General features: G+C 35.5%; 1 protein-coding gene across 4 annotated transcripts in view; it reads left to right on the top strand.

Annotated features, from left to right (window-relative positions):
* The window catches only part of OXR1 (oxidation resistance 1), a 508,823-nt gene that overhangs the window by 88,813 nt on the left and 398,406 nt on the right, over nt 1–21,604 (top strand). Inside the window, exon 1 of one of the 4 annotated variants that reach the window (XM_087447550.1) lies at nt 9,062–9,096. The exons of the other annotated variants lie outside the window; for them this stretch is intronic. The gene's annotated coding sequence lies outside the window, so the exon portion shown is untranslated. Of the gene's footprint in view, nt 1–9,061; nt 9,097–21,604 lie in introns of those variants that run through there. 4 annotated transcript variants of the gene reach the window in all.

Raw genomic sequence — 21,604 nt, 5'->3', positions numbered from 1 at the left:
ATTTGGGGTGATATACTTCAGCTAGCGGTATAATAAACTGTAGTTTTCATTCCACATTAATTTCAGGGATTCCCAACTCATTTATTCATTCATTCTTTCATTCACTATGTAAATTGATTCCTCACTTTTTGCCAAACATTGGAAAAAAAAAAAGTGGTGAATAAATCCAAAGAAATCTCTGCTTTCACAGACTTTACATTCTAGTTTGTGGAGACGGTCAACAATTAAGCATATATACAGATAAAGGCTTTGAAGAAAAGATATTCCAATAATGTGGATAATGTGATAGAGCATGACAAGCCTGTGGGTTGAGGAACAATAATAGTATGTGAATAAAAAAGGGAAGGGATCTGAGGATTGGCTCCAGGGTAGAGGAACATTTAGAGGATGGGCAAGTAAGGAGGAGAGGGCAAGGGGCCTGAGGAGCAGCAGCCAGTGAGGTGGAAGGAGAATTGAGGAAGCAGTAGTTAGAGAATGTATAAGCCACTTGTTAAGCCCAAGAGTGACCTGATCCAGTTGATGATCTGGGAAGTTTCACTCTGGCTGCCAAGAGGCAGGACTGTCTCAAAACAGGGACAGACGCAGAGAAACCATTTAATGGGCTGTTGCAGCAATCGCCGTGAGATAAGGGATTGTTTGGACTATGGGTGTAGTGGTAGCCAAAGAAGCTGCGCTTGGGATGTGCACCACATACAGTAGAAGGTAGCACACAGAAAATGGTGCTACACCTAGACCTTTCTGATGGGTTCATATTGGGTGTGAGGGAAAAAGAACTGTCCTATCTGTGTGGTCTTCATTTAGATCAGTGCTCCTCAAAGTGCCGGCCTGCAAACTTTGCCACTGGTCTGTGACAACAGAAGGGACTTGTGCCAAAATGTAAGTCAGCTGACTTTCTTTGTCATAGCAAGATTTTCTCCATGAAGGAAGCAGCGCGTTCACTTACATTCTAGCACAAGCTCCTTATTTTGCCATAGACCAGAAAGAGTTTCCAGACCAGACGCATCTGTGGCCCTCACTTTGAAGAGGCTTGCTTTAGATGAAGTTATCAGTGAAAGCCGTTATTACCACGTTCTCAGGTTTATCCAGGTATGGCACATTCTTGGAGAATTTGTTGATTTCGTAGTCGCATACGTGTGCTGTGGTTGCCAAAGTTAATGGAACTACACACAGATAAGTTATAAAATACTTTGTGGAGCAATACCTTCTTAAAGTTGTGATTTCTAGATTTTCCTTAGCTTTGTTTGATTTTGTTTTTTGATTAGTAGGCAAATGTAAGCGAATAAGCTTAGGAAAACATTTTTTTAAAATAACAAATTAACCTATGTTTATGAAGTAGGGTCACAGAGCAACTCAAGCTAAACCTTACCTGCTTTTCAAAACTTAGCTTATACTCCATCTTTTAGGAAGCCTGTCAGACCTTCTGACCATTCTGATATGTGTCCCCTTATGTGTTTTCATAACACTCTGTTTTACCTTTGTTGTAGCACTATTATAACTCAAGAATGGTTGACTTAATCCTCCACCCACACTGTAAGCAAGTAGAAGGAAGACTGTCTTATAACTCCAGTACCAAGTAGAATATCTGGAACGTTGTAGATATCCAGTTGAACTTTATATGTTAATAGCGTGACCATAATTTCAAAGAACAAAAGGATAACTGCTGGGCATAATGGTTAGCATTCAAGTTTGGGGCAACTACCAAAGCAAAGACTTCTTTAGACTAAGCAGAATCTGAGGGAAATGATATAAATTGTAGCCTCAAATATAAAGAAGAGTTTTTAATATTTAAATGAGTATTACACATTGGATTTGTCAACCATATCTAAAAGAGAGCAAGTGGCATGAGTGATATCATTTCAGAAATAAAGGATGCTACTGTATATATATTATAATAGCCTCATTGTAGAGGGAATGACTCGTTATGCCACAAACAGTGTTACCATCAGATTTGAGGTGGTAGGCTCTAGCAATTTCTTTTACTTTCTTCATTAGTGCAAGCTGGAGTTAAGATGTGATATTTGGCAAAATCCGTTGAACATCTTAAGATCGATTATAGTTTATAAGTGGACCATTTTCCATGCAGTGACTCTAGGTCTTTTAACCAATCAGAATACTGGGAACTAAAGTATTTTTCAACCAGCAGATTTTTTTGAACATTTACCATGTGAAAAAGCACCAGGGGCCATTAAAGTACTAGGCTCTGTGGGGGAATAGAATGATGAGTCAGACATGAGTCTTAAGAAGGAGTGAAATGAAATATCATCAGTTTCTTTGCTGCACATGCCTCCAGATGTTATAGGGTAATAAAACTGAACCCTTTTCCCTGGAGAGTGAGTGCTTCCTTGCTGGAGATCTCAGAGCCTGAAACTCTTCTAGCCTAACCCTGTCTGCTGTTGCCAGTGATTGCTCCCAGAGATGGCTGCTTCCATCAGTTCTCACAATTGTTCTTCCCTTAGTTGTATCACTCATCAGGGAAGATCCCAGCCATGGCAGCAGTTTTCAAAGCCAGTGTTGTTCTCAGTCTCCTACTAGTTGCTCCAGTCGTATAGGGTCAGTTCATATGACCCTATAGTTCATATTGGGGCAGTTCCTATGGGGTCTCAAGGGTTCATCATCAACTTGCATTGTACCTACCCCTTTCATTACCTTGAAGCAATCAAAGGTTCTGTCATCTCTCACTTGGCTATGAGTGAGCTCCCTAAGGGTATCCTTCCTTTTGCTATTCCTAAAAGCAGGTATAAAAAGGACTTAGTGATTGCCCCAAGCTCTTTTGGATAATGATGATGGTAATAATAATGATATCACTAATATTTATTGGGGAATAAAAATAAGTGAGTCCCTGTCTTAGGTGGTTTGCAGATATTTTCTCATTTATTCCTTATAATAACTCTGGAAGGAAGGTACCATTATTATATCTATTTTATAGATAAGTAATCAAGGCAAACAGAAGTTAAGTAACTTGACCATCCCCCTCCTCAGTTCCTACCACCAAATAGGAGAGGCACTTATAAAATGAGCCTCATATAGAGCTCTGGTTCTCCATTAGCTTCCAGTGATTGGCTGCACTCTGTGATGACTTGGGTTGTGTTGATGAGTAGTGGTGAGGCCAGTATACACATTGTTGACTAAGTATAATCTCTGGCTGGCATTCTCTCCTTGGACAAGCAGTGAATGTTTTTATGGTCCTTGAGATTGAGTCAAAGGCCAAGGCAGGTTCAACAGGGAAAGATAATGCTGGGACGAGAGTAATCTCAGGTTTTGATGCCTAATTTCTGGCCCATGCTACAGTGTTCCTAAATTTTGGCTTATGATTTCCATTATTTATTTTGACCTGAACTGGTAATGGATGCTGTGTTACCACTGGTCTGCCTTGAAAAAATTATTCTTCATTTACCGGGGGAGACCAAGCACACCCTAAAGCTGTGATCATGGCTCCACTCAGCATCATCACCACTAGGATTTAGAGGCACTTATGCCTGAAACTGCCATCTACTGCATGCACATTATCTTCTTTAATCCTCATACAAACCTCGTAAGGTTGATTTCACTGTATTATCAATGTAGTAATCTGTATGGCTGATGACTGCGTCCCTCATTCCTTGACTATCAACATAAAGTGACTCAAGCCCCATGATTGGCAATGTATTAGACAAATGGGCTCTAAGGTTTTATTTTATTTTATTTTGTCTTGGATTAGACAATTTCTTAGGGGAGGGATACTACCACTTATTAAGTATCTGCTGCTTGCTGGGTACTATGATAACTTTGCATATAGGTTCTTGTTTTTACCAATCTTATGATTCAGTGTAAATATTCATGGAGAGTGTTTTCTCACAGATGCGTAAGTCTTTGCCTAAGAACACCTTGGGGAAGGAGTAGGGAGAAATCTATAAGACGAAGGAAATGAAGAAAAACTGGTGAGAGTACTTAATGAACACAGAGCAGATGCTTTACATGGAGAACAGATTTTTGGTGGCAAGCTATTGCCCTGGCAGATACATAAAATTTATCACTGTGGGAGGCAGTGATCCAGCAATGGACCAAGTGCAAACCTTGCAAAGATATATTGCAAAAAAATATTTGGTATATAGGCAGCAAAATCTTTTCTCATTTGCTCCTCTGCCTTCTCTGTCAGATTCGCTTCTGCTCATTGATGCATATCAAGTAGGGATTAGCGGAAAATAAATCCTTACAATTGGAATCAGTCATGATGAGTACAGTCCCTGCTCTATAATACATATTTTTTATGGAGTATTTTATAAAGATGACTGGAAAAGAGTAGAATAGAGTGGAATGGAATAGAAAATGAAACAAATGTGAGTAATCAGAAACAGAACTATACAAAGTTGGAATATGCACATAGCTGATTTGGTATGGAGTACCAAATGATATTTATATTTATTGTTTCATTGAAAGGAGGCCCTTCTGGGCAAGAAAATAGAACAAAAGCATTTTTGTTTATTGGCAGAAGAATAAGAACCTTACTAATCTATCCACACTGACACACTTTTCCTTCCTCTCCAGTGACCCTGAAACCCCTGAAAAACAAAACATGAGCAAGACACGTTTATACATATATATATATGTGTGAATTTTATGTATGTGTGTGTTTATGTGTAATACACTGCTTATATAATCCCACATATATACATGCATATAATGAGTCAGGATAAACTAGGCTATGGTGTGTTAACAACCAACCCCCATATCTTAGTGGTTTAGACCACAAAGGTTTATTTTGTTTATTTTTCACTCATGCTACATGTCCATTGCAAGTCAGCTGCAGCTCTCCTTTACATCATTTTACCCTGGACCCAGGCTGATAGCTGTAGTGTAGCCTATAGGTGGAAAATTGCCTGGCTCATAAGAGAGAGAAAAAAAGAACATCTCAGACCTCATAATAGATCCAAGAGCTTCTGTCCACATATGTTATTCTTCCCACATGTCAATGGTCAGAGCAAGTTGTGCTCAGGCCTGCAGCAATATTTTTGAGCCATTACTACTACAGTGTAGTAGCCCATTATAGCGATACACAATACTACTACTGTATTTGTTGGGGGAGTATTGGTGTAGAGGGAGTGCATTGTAGTTTTCGGAATATAGTTGTACCCACAGGAACTGGTACATCTACTCCAGGTGTTTTTTCTAGGTGGTTGGGGAGATAGTGATAGATAAGAACAGAACATTTCTTTGTATCTTTAACTTTATTTATTCTCATATTCTCTCTCCTGCCATCTCTTTCTCATATTTTCATTCATTTTGTTAATGACATTGGCTCACTATTTCTATTATAAAGTTCACTCCCAGTATTTTTCAATTGGAAATCTATTGAGAACCTATTCTGTACCAGGCACACTGCCATGTGCTGGATGACACCTTGATCTCATTCAGAAACAATGTTTCTTAGTGATTTAAGGCCTGGAGGAAACAGTTTATTTCATTAAAAAATACATGTTGACTAAGCACTATAGTCAGTGAATGAAAGTACATCACAGTTTTGTGGAAGAGAGAGATATGTTGGAGGAGAGTTTACAAAGTGCTTTGGAACATGGAGAAGAGAAAGGCAGAATCTTGGGGAATGTGATAGTTATATGGCACTATAGATAAGATCTGTCCTGTCCTGAGAAAGATGAATAGGATTTTGTTAAAAGTCAAAGAACAAGTGGTGTTAAAGCCTTCTAGGCAAAGTAATTACCATAAACAAAAGCAGAGACACAGGAAAAAATGTAAAACGTGTTGGAAAAATATAAGTAGTTCTTTATAATTGGAGTATAGAATTTGGGAAAAGCATAGAGATAAGAGTAGATATATAGATTAAGAGAAATTGTGGAGTTATTTGATGGACTTCATCATATCTGTCTAGAAAGATCAGCCTTCCTGAACCTCTGAGTTTTCTCCCTGGCCCCTGATAGTGGAGCCAAACCTCTTCTTTCTTATTTTTTTTTCAAACTTCTTTTTATTCTCTCTTTCAGTTGAGCAGTGTCCCAGGCTGAGCTCCATGGTTTCCTTGCATCCATTACCTTTGATTAATTTGGGCACCTGATCTTTCCCCTTTTCCATGTCTAAGATTTATATTTAAGTCTCTTTGTTTTATGCCTTATTCCGTTTGGATAGAATGGGCTAGTTCCAATGAGTGCCCTAAAAGATTTCTTGCCGCTAAATTAATTTCGTATGTGGATTTCCATATTTCTGTTCAACATAGACAATTTTCTCTGTTATACATAGATCCCTCAGTTAAAGTGTTTAGAAAAATGAATTACTGAGTCATTTACAGCATGAAGTGCACTGTGAATCATTGTTTTTATGATGTTCTACACATATTCGACCCAAGGCATGCAGTGACTCATCTGTGGCATAAGGACCGTGCTGTACAGACATTTCAGAGACAGATCAAGACGTAACTTGCCAGGAAAACCATCGTTGCTTCAGTTCTCTTTCATAAAAGTCAGTGGTACAGATATTGAAAAAGAAGAACTTCTCTATTACCTTTTTGAAGAGGTTCAATTGAATAGAGCTTGGGAACACTATGTATCAATGCTTTGCTTTCCACGAGGGAGGAAGAATCTCTTCATAGAGCTGCCTTTCAGGGTATCTCTGTGGAAACGCTGTTGGGTAATTTCTGTTGGATAATTTCATTATTTTTCTTCACTCTTCTTTTTCTTCTTTATATCTGGGTGAGAGAATAGGTAGTTTAGGTTTAGAACTGGAATATTTCAAAATAACTCAAACCCTTATGTTGTAAAATGTGACAATTTTAAGGTCCAAAAATATGAAGCAATAAAACCCAAGTCATATAAAAGCTGGGATGTAAAGTCAAGATTCTTGACTTTCACTATAGTGTGTGTTTGGTTATAACTAAAATTCCCCCAAATTAGGAATCATGAATGTTACCTGGAGCCAAACAATTTGAGGAAGGGATGCTTGTTACCGATAGGGTATTGTTTATAAATTTTGTGATCACTGTATATTTCAGCTATACTTAGGTTTTGATTTCACTACTTAGTTGTATTATATAATTCGAGAGTTGAGGTGTCTTCATGTTATACGTGTAAAATACTCTATTTAAAATTTTATTGTATTAATTTAGTTTTTATGTATTGATGGATTGATTTCAGTCCTCAATTAATAGAAGAATAAAAATGTAGTCAGGCTTTGAAATTTACAGGGACTGGGAGCTCAGTCAAGTTTTGAGCTCCAGGGTTAGACCCATCTAACCATTGTAATGCAATTATGTAGAGGAGCAGGGGGGTTTGGTTTGAACAAATCCCTATCATAGTGCTCTTATTACTGAATTTCATCAAATGCAGACACTATTGATTGTAAATAGTATCCAGATTTCAGGGATGCCATTAAAGTGAAACTAGCCCATCTTAGAGTCTAAAAAATATAGTATCTGTGTGATTTTGGGTAAGTTAAGTAATAACCTCTTTGAACTTTAATTTCATTTTTTGTTAAAAAGGTGAGTGAATAATAGTAACTTCCTCAGAGAGGTTTAATGATTTGCAGAGATATTCTAAGAGTTATATGACAGAACATGTAAAAATGTTGAGCCTTATTTTAAGGACTCAGTAAATGCCTCAGTTATTCAAGATAACTTGTTTACATCTAAATAAAAATTCTTCCTCTTAGGAATCAGAAATAGAAATGTAGTTCTGGCCATATTTCCTTCTAAGAGAAAACAGAAGTCTCTGTCACATGAGAGAATTAAAAGCAGAGTAGATAAAAATAAAAATCAATTTTGTTAAGTCACTGATAGTAGGGATAAGAAAGAAATAACCAAAGAAGGACCTACCTACATATGGCTTGAAGTTATAGGGGAATGTTGGCATCATAACTTTATAGAGTTAATGGCCACCTGCTACTTTTCTCTGGTTTGTTGTCAGTCTTCTTTTCCTGAGTTCTAGAATCATTCTTCAGTCAGAAGAACTTTCTGAAATATTTGAATTCAGCAATTTGTTTTTCCACAATACTAAGTTTAATAAATTTTATAGTCAAGGGTTAACCTATGCCTTAAAAAAACATTGAGAATCATTTAGGAACTATGACCTAAGTATGGCAGTAAAGTATAATGAGGAAGAAAAAAGCAATAGATTGAATATTTTGAGGGAAGAAAGGAAAAAAAGCAATGCATACCTGTCTTTTCTAAATGACAAATATGAGAAGCAAAACCCTGAATAAGTTAGTCTAATTTTTTAATTTTCTGTATTGATTTGGTTCAATTTATCTTTAATTCTTTGAATGTATATATTTCATATTTATAGGTAAAGAAGTAAACTTTACTGGATTCTTACTCTACTATAAACTTGGAAGTTTGTGTGTATTACTTCATTTAATCTTTGAGGTAAACCTCCTGAATAGATTAAAAACCAGGATTCAAAGTCAGTGTTGGCATTTTTAGCATTCATGGTTCTATTTAGCATCTATGGACACAGCTATCTATTTAATGAAACATTTTACATATTTTGGAGTAAAATATGTGTAATACATAAACTTGTTTTAATTAAAATTTTCTCTAAATATTTTTAAATTGGTGTGGTTTCCTCTCCGATACCTGTCAGGTAAATATACTTGAGTATGTGGTTCACCTTCCAAAACTGTAATATCTACTAGTGGTTTAACAAGTATGTATTTCACTTAGCTTTGTAAGAACAACTAATATAAAATAGCATTATTCACCTCTCTCTTTTTAGCTGTGTATATTATTAAAAGATTTACCTATAAATAGTAAAAATCATTACTTTAAAATGCCGTATGTATTTCATTAAATAAAATTGTTTGGCTACATTAGTGCATATAATTTTTAATTACTTTTTTCAGGAAAATTGATTCAATTAAGTCTTTCTGCTAGTGGTTGAAATCCTGATTAAATTTGAGTTGTTTTAAATCAAATCCTCTCTAATTTAGTTTGGTATTGTGACACGATTTAATCTCTTTCTAATCTCTAAATGGTAGCTGAACTTCTTTATTAACCCAAAATCTTGACTCATCACCTGTATTCCTAAATATTTCATGTATTTCTTTTAAAAGGAAAACAACTGGACTCTTACCATCCCATTTTACATTCTTTGTCTTCTGCTTAAAGACACATTTCCTTGGGTAAGTGTTTGGAATTTGATCTTTCCTGCTGTCTCAAGTCTCAGCTTGGAATTATGCATGATCAGTAAATTGTTAGTCCCCAAAAATATTGGACTTAATCATTGTGCATTTCAATTTGAACAAAGTCAAATGAATCTGTAGCTTTTAAAACCTATCAGAACCAGATGCTCTGTTTTTGTTTGTTTTCTTTTAAAGAATTTAGACCAGAAATGTAATGTGAGCCACATATGTAAATTTAAATTTCCTAGTAGCAACATTAAAAAAGCAAAAAGAAACAGGTGAAATTATTAATAATACATTTTGTTTAGCCCAATGTGTAAAAAATATTAACATTTCAACCTGTAAGGAATATTAAAAGTATCAATGAGATATTTAACATTTTTTATACTAAATCTTAAAAATTTGGTGTGTATTTTACGCTTATAGCATATCTCAATTGAATTAAAAATATTCAGCTCCTCCATTGTACTAACCTCTTTCCAAGTGCGTAATAGCCACATGTGGCTAGTAGCTACCATGTTGTACAACTCAGGTCTGAATGGTTATTTGGGGGGAAATCTCTTGGCAGGTTATAGCTTTGACTCAAGGAAACTTTAGTTTCACTGTTAATTGGGGTCATGGTCTGGCATGATAACAATGTAATTCACAGTAGCTGGCGGTTCAGCTAATGTATAAATGGAAGCCACATGCCTAGTTTAAATTAGTTTTCCTTACTTTGAGCAGAGATAAAAGTGTAATAATCTCTACCAGAATTACCTCTCCTTTGCTACATGTCACTTTAAGTAATATAATATTTTATAAAGAAAGGAATAAAACTAGGTTCAGAGATTTTGTGCTTTTGCCTTCCAAAGGAGAAGAAATTACTAGTTCGGCTAAAGGTAAAACTGTTATATAGAAAAAAATTATATTTATTACAGTTGAAGATGTTACAGTACCTTCTTTTCCTGTGCACTCCCTCCCTCAGTTAATTGTATTTTAATCATTTTTTCTTCTATGTTTTAGTCTCTTTTTTTGGTACTAAAATTTGTGTTATTTTAAAATTTTTTCTTAATCTCCAAAATATATTTTATAAAAAGTTAACCAAAAGAGTTGATATATATTTCCAGCTTAAGATTCAACATGTGTGAAGGTACATGCTTTCAAATATTACTTTAGAGTCATATTTAGCAAATATACCTTAACATGTTAACAGCTCTGGATAAGGAAAACACTCCAATTAAATAAATTTAAATCAGCTTAGGAGATAGATTTAAATAATTCTTTTCATGATTTTGCTAATAGTTATTTTTTTGCTATAATAAAAATGATCTTTGATTTTTTTACGTTAACTTGAGACATGTTAGATTAAAATAATATTTAATGATTTATTTAGCTGTGTGGATAATAATTTTGAACCTCCATTTTTATCGTCAAACATCCCCCAAACACCCATCCATTATTTTCTGCTATGGCTACTGCTCATTTTTTTTTAATCTGTCAATGTACCCCTTGATTTCTCCAGGCCCAACGTCTATTCTTAGCAGTGTCTGTGTCTAAGATGGATTCTCTGTTCTGTAGTTTTGCTCCATCACCATTTGTATAACTATGTCAGTTAGATTTTCCTTCTATTTTGTTCCCACTTATAACTGGGATAGAGAGGTTTATATTGCTATTTCTAACTCAAAGCCATAGTTTGTATCGTAGAGTAAAAACTAGAGGACTCTTTGCTAATCTACTTAAATACTTCAGGAGAGGATACGAGATTATCCAGTGGGCTTAGATTCTTAGGAAGCAAAGTGGGTTATTTCCTACTTTTTAGGTTACCTTCATTGTGCATTTTTCCCCATACCTTCAAAGCTTTTTTTTCCATTAAAATGCAGTGTGAATCTGATTTTCTAGATTTTGAAGAGCTATTGATACTATTATATAGTTTAGTTTAAAAAATTTCCTTATACTAAGATGTTTCTCCTTTGGGGACATCAAAGGAATAATTTTCTTGATGGCTCCTAAATTGCAATATTAGACATAAGTGTTCAGACTTAATCTTCACGTAAGGTTCAGCAGTTTTGGATTCACAATGCACCGATGTATAAATCCTTAAAGTTAATAATTTTATTACATTCTTATTCATAATAAATTGGGATTTAAAGCTGTGGGAATCCATTATCACTTGGTCTCATTAAACGTACACCTAGACTATAACTAGATCAAGGTATTTATTTAAAACAAATGGAAAGCTTTGTTTACAAAAATAGTTGTACATATTCATAGTGGCTTTAATTGTAATAGCTAAAAACTGGAAAAAACCCAAATGTTCACCAACAAAAGAATGGATAAACAAATTGTGGTGTATTCATACAATAGAATACTACTTAACAATAGAGAGAGAAATGAAGTACTGATACACACAAAAACATGGATGTCTCTATGACTTTATGTTGAGTGAAAGAATAGTACATATTGTATGATTCCATTTTTATGAATTTTTAGAATAGGCAAAACTAATCTGAGTGATAGCAAATCAAAAGAAGGGTTGCCTCTGGGGGTTGAGAATTGACTACACTACAAGGGGAAGTGAGAGAACTTTCTGGGATAATGGAGTTGTTCCATATCTTGAGTAGGATGTTGGTTACAGAGGTGTGTACAATTGCTAACACTTATCCAGTTGTACACTTAATATATGTGCATTTTACTCTATGTAAATTTTATGTAGATTTTTAAAATAGAATGTAGATGTTAATGTTTGCAATAATAAAGGAAAATGTTAGCCAGCCAAAGGAGAGAGATGAAAAGGGGAATGCAAAGATGGAGGGAGAAGTAGAAGCACTTTTAGTTTCACCTTACACAGCAGGACAAGGGGATACTGACTTTATATTTAAATTTATAAAAATAATAATATGATTATCAAAAATTGTGAAAGAGAAGAATGAATAGCGTGAGTCATCAAGAAATCATCATTTTATTTAGAGTTGGGAGCCATCAAGTGACCTAAAATGAGAAATGGATAGAAGAGGTTGCTTCTTGGGAATGGTACAGTGGAGGAAGGTGTGGGCATGCTCGAGCATTGCTTTTCAGCACAAGCTTTGCCATCAATCAAATATGTTACTGTGTACACATAGCACTTTGGTGGAAATAAAATTTTAAAACATGTTGTGATTTCCCCGCTGTCCTCAGGATAACGTTCAAAAACCTTTATCTTTCATGGCCTGGCACCCACCCGCCTCTCCAGCCTCATCCTTTGCCAGCTCTTTCTCTTCCTTACACTCTTCATCCACCCGTAATCTTCTGGTTTCCAGAATGTGTCTCATTCTGTTTCATTCTGGGCTTTTGCATATTCTGTTTCCTCAGGTTCAAGTACTCTATCCATAACATTTGTGGCTTAGACTTCTTAGATCTCATGCTCACTTGCTCCAGGACTTTTTTGTCCTGTTTTGTGTTCTCTTTTTGTCTGTATATATCTCCCACAAGAATGTAAGCTTCATAAAGGAAGAAACCATATATGTGTCCTTTTGAAGGCTGCATCCTCAGCAGGTAGCACAGTGGCCTGGGGTGTATTTGATTCCTAGGGATATATTTTAAATGATTGAACAATTTGAATCGGGAAGATAGTGGCATGAACTTAAGAAATGATTTAAGTGTTTACTTCTGAATTTCTTCTTGTAATCTGTAGACATCTCTCAAGATGGTAGGTCAATGGGTACAAATTCTTGGAGTGAGGTATCTGAGGATATAGAGTAAAGGCAGTGATTGTCAGAGTCCATTTTCTGAAAATGGGTGGTATCTACTATAGGTCAATAATCTAATGCTGCCCTGGTCAGACCTGGAAGGGTCCAAGAATTCCTTGCCTGCCCTGTGTATTTGCAGCTTCCTCCCTGTTAACTGCTTTCTAATTAGATCAAAATCCAAAGAAAGAAGGTACAGGTGAATATCTATACAACAAGAAGCTTCTATATAATTAATCCTCTATTGATTAATGCCTAAAAGCTTCTTTTTTCAAAAAATGCTAGAATGCATTCAGAAACTCTCTCTTGCATAAAATTCTATGTAGTACTAAAAGATCTACACAAAATAAAATTTAAAGTCAGCTAAATGTTTTGATTGACATAGGAAAATACTCAATATTTACCTGCTTATGGCTCTTATTATTTATAAATTGTTGACAAAGAACAACAGATATTTCTCAGTTTGAGACAATATGTGATTTCAATTGTACTATTCTGAAAAGCTTTAGAACTCTGACTACAGGAAATATTTACAAGACATGTTCTCATACAAGAAAGGATTACTTGAATCAGTTACTAACAGATGCAAGTTCTGTTTCTGTTATAAAATCTATTCTCAATCTATTTGTAAATAAAACTATTTTGTTGGCTAGATAGTTGTAAATATATTCATGAAATACCTAATTTTTCTGTAATATAGTCTTTTTTTAAAACTTATTGAGTCTGTCATCAAGAAAGTCAGTAGACTTAATTGGAAGACAAATGATGTATAACTTCTGAAACTAAAAACTCCAAAATTTAGGACAAGTGTACTTTTCCAAAATTTACATATTCACTGAAATATTTGGCTGTGTTCGTTACTCAAAACAATACTCATAAAAATGATCTTATTCAAAATAATACTCATAAATATGATCTATCTAACTTACAGATTTATAAGTTGAAATTCTCATGTTGAGCAAAACATTTTCAGAGAAATACAATCAGTTCTTCGCAAATCATAGCAAAATTATCTTTCTAGATCCTTCATCCAAATTTGAAATAATTTGTGTATATATATGTGTGTGTGTATGTATGTATGCAGACATATGCATGTAGCTGTATATCTATGTAGACATGTTTACATAGGCAATGAAGTAGCAGAAACATATTCCAGGATATGTGAGATAATTGTATCCTTTCTTAATGGACCCAAAACAAGTCTCATTTGTTTAGCTTTATATTAGTCAATATTTGAAACTATATCTGGACTATATTAATATAAAAAGTTAGTTATTGAAGACTTTTCTGTCTGAGGAACAATGAAAAAATGAGAATTTCTCACTCTTAGAGAGGTGAATATTTTTTCCTTTGGAAGATGCAATTTTTTTCCTCCCATTGTATTCATATGTGGAGGAATTTTTCTCATGTTTGATTAAATATAAAATCTTTAGTATTCTTTGGGAAAGTCAATTAGCTTTGCTCTTTTAAATCTAAATTTTATTTTTTATCAAATTAATATACATGTCTAGTTTAATTAAAAGTCAGTAGTTTTATAAGGTTTATAACAAAATGTAGCAGTACTCTGTCCCTTTTCTCCTCATCTCACTGTTCTTATCCATTAGGGGAACCACTTTCAACATTTTTAGCTGCTTTTTCTCAGATTTACCTCTATGTTTCTAAATGTCTTCTTTTCTTCATGTTTCTGTTTTGCAGAAATGTAGTGTAATTGTAATGTCTTCTGATTTCCTACTATGAAAGATAGGAATAAATTTTAAAATGTCTTTTCCTACATTTTTTCAGTTGGTTATATCAATTTTCACTTAAGTCAATTTTTAGTGCTAAAATTATGACTATGAAAATGTTATTCATTGTTGATTACATTTCTTTTCTTTAACAATGTTTTGCTTTTCCTGGAGTTAATAATTGATGCACTTTCTCTCTCCTTTTTCTTTTTCATTTGATCTAAACTCTCCATCAGAAATGTAAATTTCTTCTCAATAACTTCATAAAAATCAGGCACTCTATCTTGTTTTTGTTTTTAGTTGTGTTTTCTTGGAGATATTCCTCAGATAGCTGTGTTATAACCATCTATCTTCTTGTTCCCATCTAGATTAGTCACTCTGTAATTCTGCTGCACATCTGTCATGCATAATTTCCCTTCAGTGTCATCCTGAAAATTCCCTTTGCTTCTCTCTTGTCTCAGACTTCCTCCGCTCTGATCTCATGTCTTCCCTTTCTTAGTTTCCTCTCTCATTTTAGGCAGGCAAATCCTCTTATGACTTACAGAGAAAGATTACATAATTGGAGGTACATTTTTGAGATATTACATGGTCTTAAAATGCCTTTATTCTAATTTCACATTGATTGATAGTTTGACTGGGTATAGAAATATAGGTTAGAAATATTCCCCCCCCAATTTTATTTTATTTTATTTATTTATTTTTTTAAAAAAGATTTAATTTATTTATTTATTTTCCCCCCAAAGCCCCAGTAGATAATTGTATGTCATAGCTGCACATCCTTCTAGTTGCTGTATCTGGGACGCGGCCTCAGCATGGCCAGAGAAGCGGCGCGTCGGTGCGCGCCCGGGATCCGAACCCCGGCCGCCAGCAGCGGAGCGCGCGCACTTAACCGCTAAGCCACGGGGCTGGCCCATTCCCCCCAAATTATAAAGGCATTTCTCCTCTTTCTTTTAGCACTCAGTTGTTGAGATGTCTGATGCTATTTTGCTACCTGATATTTTGGTTTTGGCCTGCGTTTTTTTGTTTTCTTTGATTAAAGCTTTTAGGGATTTCTCTTTGTTCTCAGGGTTCTGAAATTTTACATTGGTATGCCTTAGGTTGGATCAATTTTTATTCATTATATGAAATATTTAGCAGACCCTTTCTATCTGGTCACTTATGTACTTCAGGTCTAGTGTACTTTCTGAAACAGTTTCCTTTTTTTGTGTGTGAGGAAGATCAGCCCTGAGCTAACATCTGTGCCAGTCCTCCTCTTTTTGCTGAGGAAGACCGGCCACTGGGCTAACATCTGTGCGCATCTTCCTCCACTTTATATGGGACCCTGCCACAGCATGGCTTGACAGGTGGTGCATCAGTGCACGCCTGGGATCTGAACTCGGGCTGCCAGTGGCAGAGCGCATGCACTTAACCGCTATGCCACGGTGGCAGCCCCCTGAAACATTTTCTTTGATGATTCCCTTGGTTTTCTGTTTTACATTTCTGGAGCTCCTATAATGTGGATATTAGACCAGCTTAGTGGGTCCTCTTAATTTTCTTATCATTCCTCTCTAATTTCTATCTTTTTCTCCTTCACGTTTTACTTTGTGAATGAGATTTCTTCAAATTTATCTTCCATCTCTTTTTTGGATGTATTATTTCTGCTCTTAATTTTAATTTGCACAATCATTTTTTTAGAATATCCTGTTCTTGTTTCATGTTTGCACATCTTCTCTTATTGATTTTAGTTTTCTTCTGTTCTCTGCTTTTTTCATTTTTTCTTGTTTCCTTGGTCTCTATCTTGTCTGTTCATATTTGCATATGAGGCATTTAAAGGCCAATTGTCTACCTGTATTCAAGGCAGAACTTGTTGATTGGTAAGCTGCACTGTATTGTTATTTATTCATTTTTAATCATTTTATTTGTTATATATACCAAACTATATGTCTATATCTATACCTATAGTTTATATACCAAACATCTAGTAACTATAAGTATTTTATCTTGTTCTTGTCAGTTTGCTCAGAGAGGAATATTCTGAACTTCCTACCAGACTGCAAGCATACTTAGAACTAAGTAGCACACGGTGGTTGGACTGTGTGGTGGAGGGGGATTACTTTTTAGTAGATAGACATTCACTAGACATTTACTTATTGCCTGTTTTCTTTATGACTCCTTATCTCTTGCCTCTCCCTGGGCTCTTTTATACTTTGATTCAACATTTAGGAGACTGAACAGCCATTCTCTTACCTGGGTTGAGGAGGTATAATCATCTAGTTGCTCAGGGTAGAGGATTGGATCTAAGGGCCTATATGCTTCTTAGATTTTCAACCAACATCCTTTTTAGCCCCATCCTTGCTGCTGCCTTCAGAAATACAAGATACTCCCTATTCCTACCTTTTTCTGATTTCTATCAAGTGAATCTGCTTGGCTGGTACTCCTCGCTACCACTGCTTGGCATTGAGCTTTCAGCTCTCTCTGCTCTGTTAAGTCAATTTTCCTTCATTTTTCTGCTTACCAGCATTTATAATTCACACTCTATATCCCCCTCCCCAACTCTTCTCTCTGTGATTGTTTCCCTTCCTATTCTTATTGTAGTTCTTCTTTTTTACTTTTGTGTAGTTATAAGAGGGAACAGAGGCTAACCTGTTTAACTGGGAGTCTTAAAGATTTTAAGAGGTTTAAAATATTGAGTTTCATATCATTTCAATATATTCTCGAACAAAGTATATCTTGAGTATACATATCCTTCTCTACCCTCTTTTACTTCCCATGCAGTAGTTAAAAATCCTAGTGTTACCAAACTACCTGGAGTGCATTAAGGTAAACAGCTGAACTCAATCTTAGCTCAGCTCAAGGGCCAGCTTCAATTTCAGTGGAGGATCACTTGTAGTGAGAAGTAGGGAGTAGGCATAGAAGAACATTTGGAGTAGTGGAGGACATGTTTTCCAAGCAGACCTGGCAGAGCAAATATTCTTTTTCCCATTTAGTGTTCCTTCCTGTAATAACAGAAAGCATTCCAAAGCAAAGAGTGTTTGTGCTTAATGAGAGTTACATGGGAGATGCCCTCCCAACTCTGCATACAGTCATTCATCTAGTACTTATTAAGTACCTAAATGTGATTCAGACACTGTTCCAGGCATTAGGGATACAGTAGAAAATAAAAAAGACACAATCCATGCCCTCATGGAACTTACATTTGTGTGCTACTTATAGTTCACTATACAATGAATCCTTGACGTTTGAGAGATATGCCCAACTTCTTTGAAAGTCTGTCCTCACTTAATGCCTAACACTAAAGCATATACCTTACTTATAAAACAGACATAGTATAACACATCAAGAGCTATAAAACACTGTAGATTAAAGATATTGGGTATACTTATCCATTACTGTGCAGCAAATTACCCCACAATTTAGTAGTTATCCATTACTGTGTAACAAATTACCTCACAATTTAATGATTTGAAGATACAATAACATTTATCATCTCACACAGTTTCTGTGGGTCAAGGCTTTACAAGCAGCTTAGCTGGATGCTCTGACTGGAAGTTTCTCACAAAGCTAAATTAGTTTGCCAGACAGGGCTGCAGTGAAGGCTTGACTTGGAGTGGCTTCCAAGTATTTCATTTACATGGTGCTAGTTGTTGGCAAGAGGCCTTAGTTCTTCGTCATTTGGGCATCTCCGTGCTTGAGTGTCCTCATAACACGGTGCCTGGCTTTTGCCAAATTGAGCAAACCAAGAAAAGAAGGCAGAAACAACAATGTCATCTATGACCTAGCCTCAGATGCCACACTCCTTCATTTCCACAGAATTCTGTCATTTAGAGATATCAGCTATCTGTATTCATTGTGGGAGAGGATGCACAGGGGTATGAATTACAGGAGGCAAGAATCACTGTAGATCATACTGGAAGTTGGCTGGCACTCTGGATATTTATCCAGGCTTCCTCACTTGTTAGGTTATTCTCTTTTTGTCCGTCGTGGCTGCTGTAACAATACAATAGATTTGGTGTCTTATAAACAACAGAAATGTATGTCTCACAGTTTTGGAGGCTGGGAAGTCCAAGATCAAGGTGCTAGCAGATTCAGTATCTGGTGAGGGACCACTTCCTGGTTCATAGATGGCCATCTTCTTGCTGTGACCTCACATGACAGAAGGGGCAAGGGAACTTTCTTGGATCTCTTTTATAAGAGCACTAATGGAATGTTTTTAATAACAGCCCTCATGATCTAATCATTTCCCAAAGGCCCCACCTCCAAATACCATCACATCGGGAATTAGGTTTCAACGTGTGAAATTTGGGGGGACACAGACATTCAGTCTGTAGTACTCTCAAGCTTGAGTGACTCAGATTGGTGTACTTAGGTAAACTAAATCTTATGGTGTTACTTGTGAAGAATCAAAATAAAAATTATTAGTTTCTTGAAAGCTACTTATTTATAAAGCTTAGATTAACCTAGCGACCTGTATAATTTGTTATATAATATGAGTTCTGTTGTCAGCTAATGAGGATTCTATAAATGAGTTGAACTTAAAATTAGCCCTTCAGATGTTAACAAAGGGTATCTACACTGTGTATATGTCTGGTGTTTCATCTGGATAGGCCAGATAATGAGATGACACCAAAATAGAAACTTCTGTTTGGGAGAATCAATCCTTTAAATTGCATAGAATGTATTTTGGAGGTATTTTCTTATTTAGAAAAGTGGTCATTAGAAACATTTGATCATAAAGAACATCCGAGACCACTAAGCAAAGTGAAATTTAAGGAAGGTATAGAGAATCTTGATTTTTTTTAATGTGCACTTGTATTTTTTATCCTAATACTCTATTTAGTCATAATTCTGTGTGAAGTATCATTTCAGGATGATGGAATATTGGCTTCTCCCATGTTGAGAAATAGTTGCTATTTTCATGACTGCCTTAAGATTGGTGAAGATTTGCTATTCTCTTACATCACGCTGTTAGAGCTACAGATTAATTCTTGGAACTTTTTTTTAAAATTAAAGTAGCATTGGTTTTTAACATTATATAAGTTTCAGGTGTACAACTTTATAATTTGACATCTGTATACACTACCACCAAAAGTCTAGTTTCAAACTACATCCATCGCCAAACAATTGCCCCCCTTCGCCTATTTTGCCCACCCTACAACCCCTTTCTCCTCTGATAACCACCGGTCTGCTGTCTGTATCTATGAGTTTGTTTTTGTTTTATTTGTTCATTTTTTAAAATTTTCCATTTATGAGTGAAATCATATGGTATTTGTCTTTTTCTGTCCTATTTCACTTAGCATAATACCCTCGAGGTCCATCTGTCTTGTTGCAAATGGCAAGATTTTATGTTTTTTCATGAGTGAATGGTTATTCCATTGTGTGTATGTATATATATACCACATCTTCTTTATTCATTCGTCTGTCATTGGACTAGTTCGTTTCCATATCTTGGCTATTGTAAATAATGCCGCATTGAACATAAGGGTGCATTTGTCTTTTCAAATTAGTGTTTTCATATTCTTCAGATAAAATACCCAGAAGTAGAATAGCTGGATCATAAGGTAATTCTATTCAGTTTTTTGAGGAATCTCCATGATATTTTCCGTAGTGGCTGCACCAATTTATATTCCCACGAACAGTGCACGAGGATTCCCTTTTCTTGACATCCTTTCCAACACTTGTTATTTCTTGTCTTTTTGATACTAGCCATTCTGACAGGTGTGAGGTGATAGCTTGTGGTTTTGATTTGCATTTGCCTAATAATTAGTGATTTTGAACATATCTTCATGTGCTTGTTGGCCATCTGTATGTCTTCTTTGGAAAATGTCTATTCAGATCCTCTGACCATTTTCTAATCGGGTTGTTTGGCTTTTTTTATTGTTGAGTTGTATAAGTTCTTAAATTTCCCAAGTACTTACATTTTTTTTTGAGAAATTTGTAATTTTAATTTTAAATCCACTGAAAACCAATATAATTAGGGTACAGCATATTCTATCTTGCAGTAGATTTTAGAAACATGCAAATGAGGCACACTATTTTCCCTGGATGTTTGCTTTTCATTTGGGTGTTTTGAATTTAATGAGATTTTCCTAAATAGGTGACCAGTAAGCTGACACTATGTTTTACTGTGGGAGAATTTTTTTTTCTTTTAACAAGCGCAGTTATCAATTGCAAGCTACATCTTGCTGTTTTGTGATGAGGAAGAATCCCTAGTCCAATGTAGTTTTTTCTCCCTATGGCTAGGATAAAATGAATTCTTCCAGCCATATTATAGCCTAAAGATATATTATTTCTGTGGCAGGAATCCATTGCCAAAAAAACCCGTAAAGCTTTTTATGGAACTAAAACAGTTCATGTAGGTAGGAAGTGTAAGACTCACTGCCGTATGCTGTTCTCATCCTGTAGCCCTCAACACTAAATTAGTTGAAATTTTAACATGTACCTCCATGCCTCTGTGGCAGAATTTTTCTGAAAACAGAAGAGGAGATCCATAATATCATTACTTTTACTAGAGGTTAAACAAGAGGTTTTTTGTGAACCTTCCAGTGGGGATTTGAGAGGACTATTGAATCCCGGACTATGTTTCCATAGAACTTGTTTTAATAAGTGTTATGTGGAGGAAAAAAATTTATAAATTCAGGAAATTATAAATCTGTAAACAAGGTTAAACTAGGCTTCCTTACTGCAGATCACAGAGCACGTGATCATTGTGCAGCACCAAAAGGAAATATTTTATATGAATCCAAAATTGCAAGGAGCTCTTTTTCCTCTAAGAGTGTGTCGTGAGGTCAATGTCTATGGAACAAATTCAGGGAAACACCTTTGTAAGTGTTTCTCATTCATCGCAAACTGAAGTTCACCTTGGTTCTTGATGTTTTCATCAAGGTGTAGCCTCTAGAAGGTGCATATTGTGGACCACCATGTAATTTTCACCAGTGCTTCTCCAATTCTAAAGGGAAGGCAATATTTGGTATGTTAATTAGTGATGGAGCTGAATATAATATGCCTGAGTCTAAAATTAGGTTTAATTACCTCTATATATAAGACACTGCTTGCAGTTTGCTCACTGCCTAAGCTAAAGTTAAATGTGTTGAGATTTTGGATTCC

The sequence above is a fragment of the Ceratotherium simum genome, chromosome 23, assembly GCF_057802395.1.
Source record: "Ceratotherium simum simum isolate JZ-2026a chromosome 23, ASM5780239v1, whole genome shotgun sequence".
In the NCBI taxonomy this organism is placed as follows: Eukaryota; Metazoa; Chordata; class Mammalia; order Perissodactyla; family Rhinocerotidae; genus Ceratotherium; species Ceratotherium simum.
Note: the sequence above shows the minus strand (reverse complement) of the source record. Positions and strands in the feature narration are given on the sequence as shown.